At 33.1% G+C, this 14247-nt stretch overlaps 1 long non-coding RNA gene across 1 annotated transcript; it reads right to left on the bottom strand.

Annotated features, from left to right (window-relative positions):
* Positions 1-4034: 4034 nt before the first annotated feature.
* Positions 4035-6133, bottom strand: LOC128194803 (uncharacterized). Its single transcript, XR_008246183.1, has 3 exons — positions 5561-6133; positions 4708-4803; positions 4035-4545 (listed from the first exon to the last, which is right to left on the bottom strand). It is a non-coding gene; the product is annotated as an uncharacterized LOC128194803 (long non-coding RNA).
* Between the last annotated feature and the right edge of the window lie 8114 nt (positions 6134-14247).

A 14247-nucleotide genomic window follows, 5' to 3' on the forward strand; every position in this document is an offset into this window, starting at 1 on the left:
TAACATGCAAGGGTGAGCTAATAGAAACAGGTCATATTAACATACATAAGTATTAAGCATCAACTTAAAATAATATTTTCAAATAGTACATATCTTATAAACCTACACCCATTTTTACATGACATCAAATATGTAATAAATCATCAAATCATCAACAATCGCACTATCAGAAATCAAAGTCACCAGCATATAATCATACTATTATTTTGTCAAGGTATACAATTCACACCCAGACTCACTCAATCATTCACCAACTCTTACCCCAATTTGTTTAAAACCATTCACTATATATTAATTCACTACCGGATTAGTCGCATACACCCATAAGGTCAAGTGTCACCTCCCACCACTCTCTTAAAGAGCTTCAGCGAGCCGGTACACTTTACCACACTGTTACACAATGACATTTTCCACCACTCTCTAGAAGGCTTCACCAACAAGTACACCACTTCCCACCACTCTCTTAGAGCTTTCCTAGGCAAGTATATGATTTCCACCACCCTTTTGGACTTCATGGGACAAATATACACCCATCATCACTGTATTCTCATAGATCTTCACCGGATAAGTACTAGTTCTACTCTCACCATTCTTCTAGGAGCTTTACTGGGCATCACACAAATATAAAAATCCCAATTCCATAATAAAACAAACGTATCATACTCTCACTCTCATCCTAAAAACTCACGTATATCCAACATACTCAAGACAATTATTAAATAACAACAAAATAATAACAAGTCAACCCAACCACATAAATAGTCCAAGTTATACTAAACACACTTCCTTTTTAATAATCAACATTCAAGTCCATTAGAGCATTATATATTTATTCAAGTCAACCATAAATAACACGTAGAATAGTCAACACATCAATACTAAGCAAACCCCACTTATTTTCTATGTACAACCCCAAGCCCATTTATTATTCAAGTGGACCCCACATACTCACCTACTTATTTAAGACTCACTCCCTAAGTAATTCTTCTCATTTTCTCACCTTGCATGCACACTCTCCCATCCATGTCATTTCCCATTAGTGGGACCCATCTTCCTCTATATATGGGTCCCACCTTCCTTTAATTCCACCACCACAATCCAATTTACGTAACCCCTCATTTTCCACTCTCCCATTTTTCAAAAATTACTTTCTTCTCAACATTCTAAATTCGTTGGTCCACCCTAAAAGAAATTTCAAAAGCAAATCATGTATTCATAAAATCATACAATACGTGAAAGTACCCCTGCAACCATTCTTTGGCAATCCAAAAAGGGAGTATTAAAATATAACTAATATATTATAATTTAAACTTGTGTAAAACAAGAACAAGCAAATGCATGCAACCACAAAAGTTCCATGCTACACACGAGAACAAAGACCACTTTCCTTGAAATAAAACCTCCTTGAAATAAAACCTGCACTGTACACTTATTATCGTTCACGTGAAAACAATAACATGTACAAGTACCAAGAAAGAAGTTTCAAGCTCAAGTTAAACTTTCACATATAATAATATACACTCTGCATCCACGGTAATATACGTATACACAAACTGAAACATATTTTTTATACAAACTGAAACATATTTTTTATACAAACTGAAACATATTTTTTCGTGAAAACTCCCATTGTACATACTTGCACCCTAAGTATTCTGAATGGAAACAACATGTCTCATACCACCATATATCCAAAACAAATTCAGTAGAAAAATGATTCTTTGATACACCTAAATTTTTTACATTCATTTCACACTATCCTTACTTACTTTTTACTCTCTTCTTTCTTGAAAAAATACAAAATTTTACACTTTTAAGACTATTTTACCCTTATACTCTGTGTCAAATGAATGTAAAAGTGTGTCATGGTATCATTTCTCAATTCAGTAATAAAGGAAACCAGGACAAACATATATCATACCACACCACTGTACCGAAAATTACAAACAAACATAACATGTATTAGAACAACACCCAGACTTTTAGAAATAAACTCAGTTAACTACCCCTACACTTCCTTTCCTTCTTTTTACGTGCACGCATACAAACAGAACCGAGAGCATGAAACCATCATAATATCCCTTACACGTTTAGCCAAACAGAATACTCATACCATAGATTATAACCCAATACAAATCAAAGTACAGTCAGCTCCCCTTACCTGAGATTCCTGAAAACGTTCCAGACTTTAAAGATGTCTAACAAGATGGTCCTTCCTCACGTCCTCTTCCTTTGTTACGTACGAAGAGCCAAGCCAACCCCAAAGATCCTACACTCTCTTCTCAAACGCTCAAGGTATGTGTGGAGATGGGTTCATAGGGTTTTTCCTTTCCCTTTTACGCCGACTACAGATTGTATGCCTCTTAGCTATAACCTAATACCCTTTAAATACCCCTTACAACTCTTACAATCGGGCCCTAATGATTGGACTATAAACCCATTTTTAATTCTATCTAAAAAATACTTAGCAAATAACCTAAGCAAATTACCTTTTTATTATTCTCTGCATGACATTCACAATAAAAAGGAAATTTTCTCTCTTCAAACTCAACTTTAAGGCTCTGTTCATTTGTGTAGATGTCACGCCTATTAGCCAAGACAAAATTGCGAGTTAATTCATGTTTGTTTGCTGTGATTTGCAAGCAAATGAAAGCAAAGATTTGGGAGATAGGTGAGATTTTGAATCCTCACACTTTGCTCGAATTTACAAGGATTTAGAAAGAAATGTCTAAATAGTCTTAGTTGTAGTTGGAATCATTTTTAAGAATTATGTATATGATTTCAATTTACAAACAAAACATAATGGTTTCAAGAGTTGTATTCGATTTTAGAGAAAGATGTATTCGATTTCAGGAAATGTAATTGATTCCAATAAGTTGTATTCGGTTATAGGAGTATCTGTATTTGATTCTAATAAGCTATATTTGGTTCCTAAAGTAGCTGTATTCAGTTCCAATGTATAAAAGTTTCCATCCTAGTTTCTTCCACCTTTCCAGGTGAGTCCATATGGTATATTGAAAAGGTTATTTTACTTTCTTTTTTAATTGGCTTTCATGATGACCATAAATGCATGAAAGTTATTTGTTCGGAGGGTAAGGAAATAATAGTATTACTACCACTAATGTATGTTGGCACGAGGAAAAGGAAAGGAAAGAATGTATTGCACAACATGAACCACTAAATTCACAAAATAATAATAATAATAATTATTATTATTATTATTATTTCAATTTACTCGATTATCAAAAATTTATTTTATTTTTTTCTTATAAATATTTTTATAATTATATATAATATTAACAATTATTATTTTATATTATTTTTATAACTAAAGATATTTTAATAACTTTTAATTTTTCCAATTAAAGAAATTTTTTTATATGTCATATTAATCAAATTCTACACTAATACTTATAAACTTATTTTCAAATTTATACACTCAAATAAACAACAATTAATTCAACTTTAAACCCGAATCTCTCCAAATCATTACTCTAAAAGTAAACAAAAGCTACCATCCACTACAAAAAAATAGATTTTTACCGGGGGTTATTTTTTCCGTTTCCGGCGGTTTTAACCCCCGGAAAATATGTTACACGCGGTTAGGAAAACCGGTGGGAAAACCTGCGTCGCTATGTAATTACCGATGGTTTTTTAAAAAATTGTCGCAATTAACGGGGGTTTTGAAAAACCGCCGGTAGTAGTGGGGTTTTTACTAAAACCGTCGGAAATAACCAGGGTTAAAACCGCCGGTACTAATGGGGTTTCTAAAACCGCCCCTATTTATAGGATTTGTCTATCCGAGGTTCTAAAACCGTCGGAAATGTGTACAATTTTTTTTTTTGGTTTTTGACTGTAATAAAATAGGATTGTGATAAAATTAATTTTATTAATGAAATAATATGAATTAAAAGTGAATATTATATATAAAATAAACTACATTGTTATATGTTCATACAACTAATTGTATTGTTCATGTATTAAAAAGAAAGATGTTCAATAATAAATTAAAATACTAAAAATATGACTAAGATGTTCATTACATTACTAAAAAAGAAACAATATATAATTTCTCAGAGGTCTCTTCAGTTGCCCACTTCCCTCAAACTCCTCCAACTAATTGTCTCAGTTCCATTTGTTTGGGAAGAAAACCCAAGAAAACCTCTTCCTAATTTCTCAGATGTATCAGTTCATCCTATGGTTCCCAAACCCGAGAAAATACTCATTCATGTAGCATCATCTTCAGGTTTTTCTATTGCATGCAACTTTGGTCACGATGGCAAAGAAAAAGGAACCTCCAATTATGACAGTGAAAGTATAACTAGTTTAGACCTTGAAGCTTTTACATTTGATGCAAAACAGTCATTTGGTTCGGTTCCCTCAATACTTCCAAACTGTGTTCAGCCATCAGAAAAAGCTTTCACTTCCTCTTCAGCCTCCTTTGAGACAGATAGTAGCATAAACAACTATGCAACTGGCAGGTCAAGCCCAATTGGTGCTACTTTCCTTGAGACCCTTTTTTCTTTGTATGCAAGGGATCACAACCTGAAAAAAGAAGTAGGACCCAAAGATTTATATGATGAATATATCATTTCTCAGCTTCAACAAATTCATTTACGACCTACACAACATTAAAAAGAAATCAATTTCAAATTTATTCACAAACATTCAAAGAAGCGAGAGAAAGAAAGTTTGAGAAGTCATTACCTTCTGTTTCTCGTTAATGTCAATGTAATCAAATTTGGGGTCCTTCGAATTTGTAACCTAGCTATGCCAAGACATTTCATTGCTCATTTGGTATGCCTAACCTTACAGAACATTAATAAGATCCAAAACAAAGTTAAACACAAATCAATAGATTAAAATGAACTCAAATCAAATTTAACTAACACAGTAGATATTCATAATATGTAAAATAAAACAATTTAAAAGTAATATAGTTATTCAATAATATATACCCTTTACAGACATCATTTACTGCTACTTTCACCATCTATTTTGTTGACAGTAACTACATGAAATTTCTTTGTTTTCAAAAAGTCATAACCCCAACATTCAATATGGATCTGAAAAATAAGAGAATGTGATCTATGATGAATATCAATTTTACACCAAAAATTCAAATCTTAGTTAAAAAATGTATTTAAACAGATAAATAATAGAAAATTTAAACTATAAAGAACTATTTATATTTTAGTAAAAATATTATCTCTTTCAAATTAGATTTTCGTTTTAAATTTCTTTTAAAATTAAACTATAATCAGGGTACTATTGTAATGATAGAATAATATAATTTGAAAAGGTACAAGGTGAAGAATACTAAATCATCAATATTTTTATTAGAGTATAAGTGATTAATTTTCTATTATGATTATTTTTTCTTCTTTTTCTATTGCAGTTATTAATTTAAAGGGATTTATATTCTTGTGAGGTTTGATATATTAAACTTATTATAAGCTTATTTTTAAAAGCGTAAAGAAAAAATTTGAGATGCTGCATGCATTCTTTCAAAATAGAAAAAAATAAGACAAAGGGCAAAAACCAAAAGAATCGGATTAACCTGTGGAGTGAGATTTAAGATGAAAGTTTGAGATGCTGCATGCATTCTTTCTTTCAATTGCAACCATAGTACTCTGATTAGAATCCAGTCTTTTCCTTTGTCCAAGAGGGAAGCCTCTTTTGGTTTCTACATACGACAACCACTCCCAAAAGAGAGGGTGTGCCGGAAAGAATATTAAATATGCCCCACAGTTCTTGGAACCTATAAGATTTTTTTCCCTCTTTAAGGATAAAAAATGCACATTGAAAGAATAAAACGTCAGGTAATCATACTGATACTGCTCCTACAAAATCATCCATTAAAAAATTTGACAACTCTATATTCACATAATGATCCATTTTGAAACATTGAGAAACCTGAAACCTGGTGGAACCAAACCCATGTTTGACAAAGGAAGCATACATTAAATTACATAAGGAAGCATTAACTATTGCTAGATTATCTTTTGAACACATTTCTTCTTGTTGGGTAAATTTTTTTAGTATTCTCACTGATAAAAAGTGAACCCAAATGATGATTTAGTGGAGCCCATAAAAAATTTAACCAAACAATAACAATTTTTAAAACAATGTGTTGTCTCTCTTCCTTAAAACATAATTTAAATCCCAATACAGAGTATGCAAATATAAAATCCATGAACAGAACCCAAAAAGAGAGGTGTCTGCTTGTTGCGAGAATACCACAGGAATATGAATACATATCAGATAAATATATATTAAGAACATATTACTATGGTGGCAACAAGTATTGTACAACAATTAAATAACTATGTCAAGAAAAAGAAAAGGACGAAACATCAGGAATGAAGGCTTATTTTGGTCCAGCAAGTTCAGGGAAAATGCTATAATGCAAAGATTTTCACTCCTACAAGGACGAAAAACTCTTGAAATTGAAGATGATAATTTTCTTTTTCTTTCTAGCAATGAGAAACCACAACAAAATTACTAGATAGCATGAAGATAAAAAGTTAGGTTAGATTGTGGATTACCATTGTTGTCATAATTACCCTTTGGTTTTTCTAAAAATTGAATGATGCGGCCTCTATCATCTACTTTAACCAATCCATAATCTGAAGCAGGGTTGTAAAGCAGATAAATAAATATGTAAATTTTGTTACAAGGAAATTAGTCGTTTCTATTTACTCACCCTGGAAAAACAACTATAATACTTGCTTCGATCCTTTTTATAAGAAAAACTATAATTTCTTCTTTATATAAAGAGGGTACTATCAAGCAATAGAAAAGAAACATATCTGCATGAACATACCTGTTACCCACAACAGCACATGAAACAGTGATATCAACATTTCTATCAATGTGACTTTGTTCATTTGTAACCAAAGTAAATCAGAAAAGTTTTGATGAATAAAAATAGTATCCATTATACAAAACAATTACAAGCCAATCCTTGCTAAGTTGCAAAATCAATTCAAGTTGAACAAAATTCTAAAAGTCAAATTTACAACAGAAAAGTGAAGAAAAACACTTGGCTCAAGCAGACGTGCGTAACCTAGACTCTGATACCACATGATGACCCCTGGTCATGGCGGATTGGTGAGAAACCATGAATCTGGTGAAAATCGAGTGGAAGCCGCGGAAGAAGGGGAAACGAACTACGAACCCTAGGTTCGAAGGATTCATGGAAGAGAACAATTTAAACGGTGGAAAAGATGAATTAGTCAGTGGAAATGAAGAAATTAAAGTTACGAAGGATTTTAAACGATACAAACCTCTAGACGAAAAGGAACAGAGACGAATCGGTAGAAAATGGTAGAAAACCCTACCTATTGAACTGAGGGTGGATTTGAGCAAATTTAACCGGTGAGAAAGTGAGACAAAGTGAGAAGAAAGTGAGACAAAGTGAGAAGAAAGTGACAGATTTGTTTCCAAGTTTACTTGCTTGATTGCCAGAGTGAGATCAAGCCCCCAAGAACTTCATACCTTGAAGATGAACAAACGGCATAGGAAAGGCATACGATTGAAAGAAAATGAGACCACAAAGACGAGAAGCGAGAAGGAAGGCGTGCGGGAAGAAAACTAGGGTTAATAGAAAATATCTAGTGATTACCCTGAAAAATTATTTAAAAAAAATAAATAGATGTTAGGGACGGTTTAGCTTATAAACCGTCGGAATTATTTGGGGTTTCAAAAACCGTCGAAAAATAACCCCTCTTAAAATATATTATTTTTGTAGTGATCATAAATACTAAAAAGTAAAGATTCTTTTTAGGGTTTATTTTACATACCTTATTTTCTCTTTCTCGCAGCAACTCCATTTTCCATTTACGTCAATTCATCTCTCCACATTTAATTTCATAGTTTTCTCTTTCTTCTCATTAAGTGGGTCCCACACGAAAGTAAGGAAAAACTACCCCTAACCAGGAGTTGAACCCAAGGCATATGCACCTCATATAATATCACATAAAAGGATCACACTTAACCATCACACTTTGAATGATACCCAAATGCAAACAATCATATATAATTCCTATTTCATGCATCACATAAAAACAAAATAATATAATTACAAATAACTTTTATCTACCAAATACTTCTTAACACACAATACACTACCAAAATAAATTATCTTTTTATTAAAAAAATTAGGTTTAATTATTTCAAACGTTCTTATTTATGCATAATCATTTCAAATAGGTCATTCTATTATAAATGTTCTTAATTAAGTTTTTTTTTGTAAAAATTTGACTTAATTTGGACCTGTCGTTAATTAGATTGATGACGTTAAAAATTGTGTGTTGTGCCTTGATGACTGAGAATTTTTATTGACATGGCATTGGTCACCTTAGGTAAATTTTTTTTATTTACAGTCTTAAATAAAACATAGACCTGTTAAGTCCGACGACTCCTCATCGTGCTCCACTCCAAGAAGATCGACTTCGAGAATTCGGTGCCTTGGGATGACCAGTAGACTTACGCCGCCACCATCAGTTCCTTCCTTGCTGATATAACGAAAGTTTAGGAGCTTTTTCCTTTGTAGCTAGCTGGCGAGAGAAAGATATAGAGAAGAAAGAAAATTAAGTAAAGAAGAAAAAAATGCTGCAAAAGAGAGGGTAGCTAGCCAACTAACTCTGAAATTGCATCTTCTCCATTCATTATTGGTGGGTTGATGGATATGTTGAATTTATTTTGATGACTACTGATGATACTGCAAGGAGGGATAAAAATCAAACAGCAGAGAAGTGTCGCTTCCGCCTTTTTGATCACCGAACCTTGTTGAAGAAGAAAGGGGGTCTTCATAGGGCATCCTTAACCGTTGTTGGAGCGATGAAGAAGAAGGAAGTGAATTGCCCACTGTCACATGCGCTGCCGAACCCAAAGACAAGCCTTTCGAATCTTCGCCCGAAGAGGCACACTCCATGTTCACCCCAAATAGCCTCATTCGTTTTTCACTACTTGTTGTAGAACTACCTCCGCCACTCGAGATGCCACCATGCCCATGCCGATGGTTATGATGACGCGCGTTCACCGGCACCAAATTGATGATCATGGGCACAATATGATTCTTACAAATTGGGGTTTTTGGTTATTGGTATGTGATTCTTGCGTTATGATCTTGAAATTTGGGGATTAGGGTTTCTAAATTTGATATTTTTCCTTTGGGGTTTTTGTTCTTGATTTTTCTGATGTTGCGATTGAAAGAAGTTGAGATTTTTTATTTTCAAATTAGATTTTGGAGGGTTTCCTCTTCTTGAGTTTTTTTTTTATTTGGAGATAGGGTTCTTACGTTTTAGGTTCCTGATTCTCGCGCTTTGGGTTCTCTATGGTGGTTGATGGTGGTAACGTAAGTTTGCGGCAATGGAGGAGCTAATTTTAGCAATGGAGGAGTTAATGGTGGTGGCGTAAGTCTACTGGTCGTCCTAGGGCGCCAGATTCTCGAAGTTGATCTCCTTAGAGCACGACGAGGTGCGCCGGAGTCAGCAGGTCTATGTTTTATTTAAAATTGTAAATAAAAAAATCCACCTAAGGCAACCAAACTCTACCACGTCAATAAAAATTGTTCAGTCACCAAGTCACAATACACAATTTTTAACGTCGTCCAATCCAATTAACGGCAAAGTTCAAATTGAGTCAAATTTTTACAAAAAAAAAAAGACCTAATTGAAAACATTCACAATACAAGATGATTCTGCACAAATAAGAATGTCCGAAATGATTAAACCAACAAATTATAAATAAATAAAAATATATTTTATTTTTATTTTCTACAGATCTTACAAAAACAATTAAATAAAAAAGAGAGAAAAATGAAGACTGCGTTAAGAATAACAAAGAAAGACAATTGAAAATTATTATTATTATTATTATTATTATTATTATCATCATTGTTATTATTATTGTTATTGTTGTTGTTATTGTTACTTTTATTGCTATTTTTATTATTGTTATTATTATTTTTATTATTATTATTATTATCGTTATTGTTATTTTTATTTTTATTTTTATTTTTATTATTGTTATTATCAAAACCATTAAATTCTCCATCTTAATGGGAAACGTGTGTTTGCAAGAGGGGAACGACACTTAGGGAATGGAAGACAGGTGGCTGTAGAGGAGAATGGACGATCGGTTTTCTGAGGGAATATATAAACTAAAATTTCAAAAGCTAAAATTTCAAAAGCTGGTTCCACTTTCTGCTTGCAATCTTCTCCTCCAAACCTTCTAAACTCGTCTCTCCTCCTTCTCTCTAACTTCTCTCTAAAATTATCATCTTTTCCTCCATTAAATCTCATGTTTTCTTCCATCTGATCATCCATCAGAGTGTATGTAAGGTTGCTGTTGGTAAGGTTCCTCCTTTCAACTGATCGTTTAGTGGTTTGAACTGGTAGGTCTTCTTGATTCTAATAAAGTCTAGTTTGGGGCACATGCAAACCAAGTTTCTGTTGCATGTGTTTATCTTCTTTTTTTTTTCTAAGGTTCTGATCTCGTTTCTAGTCTTTTGGGTGGTTTGTTTTACTCAAACAGTGAATCTGGGAGGTTGAGTGTTTGGTCGTGGTACAAATTCTGTCTTGTGAGCGATCGGTCTGTTAAGAGGTAAGGAAAGCTATTAAATTTAATTATGCATGTGATGATTTTGTGTATGTAAGGAATGAATTGATTGATGATTTGTATATGAGTGTATGAAATGCATTTTTCTGGGTTTTGGGTGGTTCTGTATAAGTCTATAAGGATTCTGCAAAATTATGTAGAATAGTTGGGTGTTCGGTCTCAACCGTTCGGTTATGGTCAGGGAATAAGTTATCAATAGAGTTAGCATTTTAGCCTTACCAGAGTATAATCGTTCGGTTTATAGGAAGTGATTAATATATCACGTGCTGATGGTTATATATCTTTATAATCAATCTTATTGGATTAGGTAGTTTAGTTTGTGATAGCTCATATATTATTATTAGTAGACTTCGTACTTAGATTAGGCTTAAATTACGTTCGTTTATGATCAGATACAAGTTTATGGGTATTTCAGCTAAAATGTCTTAACGTTCGGTTTCCTTAAAAGTACTAGGTTTGATGAATAGTTTGTAGGAGTAATTATAAGTATTTGGTAGAAGCTCTAGGTGTTCGATTTTGTAAAATAAGTAAAATACCGTTCGGTCTTACACCAAGGATCAGTAGTTATAAGTGTTCGATATAAGCTTTAAGCGTTCGGTTTTGTCACATAGTGAAATAACGTTCGTTCTTGTTTTGAGTATAGTAGAATATCGTTCGTTATTACTTTGAGGATATTGAAATACCGTTCGTTCAAGTATTGAGGATAGTTAAATATGGTTCAGTCTTATATTAAGTATTTGGTTTAATTAGAGTGTTCTATTCTTAAGCTGTGTTTGGCTCATGTCAAAGTCATATCTATTAAATAAACGTTCGGTTATATTCGTCTGTTGTTTAGATCCTTTCCGTTTGTTGGTAACTAAAGGTGGTGTTATTTGAGCGTTCGATCTTCTTATGTGAAATGTTGTTTGATCTTTCAATGCTGATGTTATGCCTTGGTGCTGGTTGTTTATTACAACAATGATCTATTATGTATGGGAAATATTATTGGTATTCAAGTAAAAGTTTATGTTTCAAGTAATGTGGAAGAGAATTCCGGGGAGGAATGTCTCAGTGTAAGGATAATGTGGTGGTAAAGTATGAATACGGATAGTGAAATTCATGGAGTTCGTCCTGATATTCTGATGATTACCAGTTCTCAAGTAGAGATGGGTAAGTCATTGTGTGAGAATGGCGGGAGGTCCTAGCCCATAGGTTCTTGGGTAAGTTATAACGGACTAACCTCAGGTGGCAGCTGATGGTTTTCCAATTACTCCACCACCCGAGTGCACGAACGGTCTCAAGCTACGTATTTATACAATTCGGATGGTCAAGTCAAGTGTCAGTCATACGTGAATTATGATATTCAAGTTATGTGTGATATCTACGTTGGCTCTTATATGCTATAGCGTTCGGTCTGTAATGATTTGTAGTTTTATTTCATGTACGAATGCATGCTTAATTGAATTATAGTAGTTTACCCTTATTTTATGTTTTTATCCATGTTGTCGTTCGGTTTTCTATTGCAATGATCATCCTTGTTGGATGTGAGCAGAAGGGGAAGGGCTTACGTTGGAACAGGAGCTGGACGATGAGACTCCTGCTGAATAGAGATGATCATTCGGTCATATAGTATAGATAGTTTTGGTGAAACGACCGTTCACTATTTTGTTCTGTAAATATAACCGTTCGGTTATATAATGAACGTTCAATAGTAGTATAGGAAGCTCCTGTAAAGTTCGAAAAATTTTATAGTTATTTTTGTAATACCTATAAATTTGACTTTAATATTATAGTAACTGTTCTATCATATTATCAAATGTCGACACCTGTATATAGTTGTGTACTATATTTCTGAGATATTACAGTTATTATTGTTATTGTGATTATTATTTTTATTATTGTTGTTATTATTATTATCATAATAATTATTAAATTATTATTATTATTATAGTTATAATAATAATAAGATTTAATTACTTTTTTATTTTTATTTTTGATAAAATATGTCAAGTTATTTCAATCTTTTAAAAAAGTTTCAATTTATTCACACTTAATAAATTTTGTCTCATGTCTCAATCAACTCAGTTAATTTTGGTCAAACAAAATTATCTGTGCACCAGTGAAAAGGTATGTCACTCTTTTATCTATGCTTTTCCTACCATGCACTGTCCCTGTTCCTGTATACTTTTCATAAATCAATCAAAAAGTTTGTCACTTTACGTAATTGTTTTCAAAATTTTCAAGAAAATAAATAAAAAATAAAACGGTTGAATTTAATCTATTTAACAATTAAATAAATAAATAATTAAACGGATTAAAAAAATTTATTGAATCACATTAAATAAATTTAAAACTATCAAACTCACATATAATAATTATTTTAATTTAAAAATATATATTTAAAGGATAAAATTAAAAAATTAATCACAATAAAATAAATTCACTTTATATATTTATATATATAGGTATAGATTCACTACAAAAATAATATATTTTAGCACAGGTTATTTTCTGACGGTTTTAGAAATCCCAAAACTTTCTGATGGTTTATAACTAAAACTACCGCTAAAGATTTTTTTTAATTTTTAGAATAAGTTTTAATCCCTAAATATCTATTCACCCTCTTTGTGCCTTCATCATTTCTCTTATTTTCCTAATTTTTCTCTAAACCCTATTTTCTCGCACATAGTCATTTTCCCCGACCCCTTCCCTACACCATCTTCGTGTTGTTCTTCTCTTGCTTGGGTTGAGCATTGTGTTCATCTTCGAGGCATCGTGGTGTTCTAGCGTGTTCTCTCTGGAAAATTAAACTATAGATTCGTTCATGCAGCTTAGAATCCTGGCGAGAAATCTTTCCGATTCGTTTGTCTCCTTTATCTTATTCTCAAAATTTTAATTTTGCTTTCTTCCTTCTTCCATATGCTGCTGTCTACTAATTTTATATTTGTTTGGTCTCTTTAAAAGTGTGTGTTATTTACTTGTATAATTTTACCTACCTCAACTGCATGCCTTTCCTGCCTTGGCTTTCCCTTGGAATCCCACCCTCCCTCGCGCGCTTCTCTTAGGCTGTGTTCGCATGCACCGATTTTCCTGTTCATGCGGATTGTAGGGCGACGAATTGAAGAAACCCTCATGTTCGTATGAGACGATTGGCGAGGAAAAGCGCGGACGGATTTGCGGGATTCATCAAATTTTCATCACCCGCGGATGTGCGAAGATTAGCACTGATTTAGATTGAAATGTCGAGTTTGCCCTGCACCTTTTATTAAATTCCTCATACGTATACGTAAATGGATTCCATTGAGCATGCACCAAATAACCGATTACATCAAAGGGTAACCGATTACAGGGTGAATGGTATATATTAAACAAATCGAAAACACTCCACCACTGTTTGCTTTACACTGTGCATACACGAGAAAGCTTAGGTTGGCGTGGATGCGTGGGCACTGAACAGGAAAGATTCCTGAGCTGAGCTACGGAGAGCTGTTGCTACGGTGCTTCATACACGCATGCATTCAACAGGAAAGATTCCTGCAGCCACACAATGAAAGTGCATAGTGCCATTGACCCGAGAATTGATATGTGGTTGGTTGTGGGTGGTTCATGTTATTTATTGAGGGGTACGAAGCTTACTACACT

The sequence above is a fragment of the Vigna angularis genome, chromosome 11 (genome assembly GCF_016808095.1).
Source record: "Vigna angularis cultivar LongXiaoDou No.4 chromosome 11, ASM1680809v1, whole genome shotgun sequence".
Lineage (NCBI taxonomy): Eukaryota > Viridiplantae > Streptophyta > Magnoliopsida > Fabales > Fabaceae > Vigna > Vigna angularis.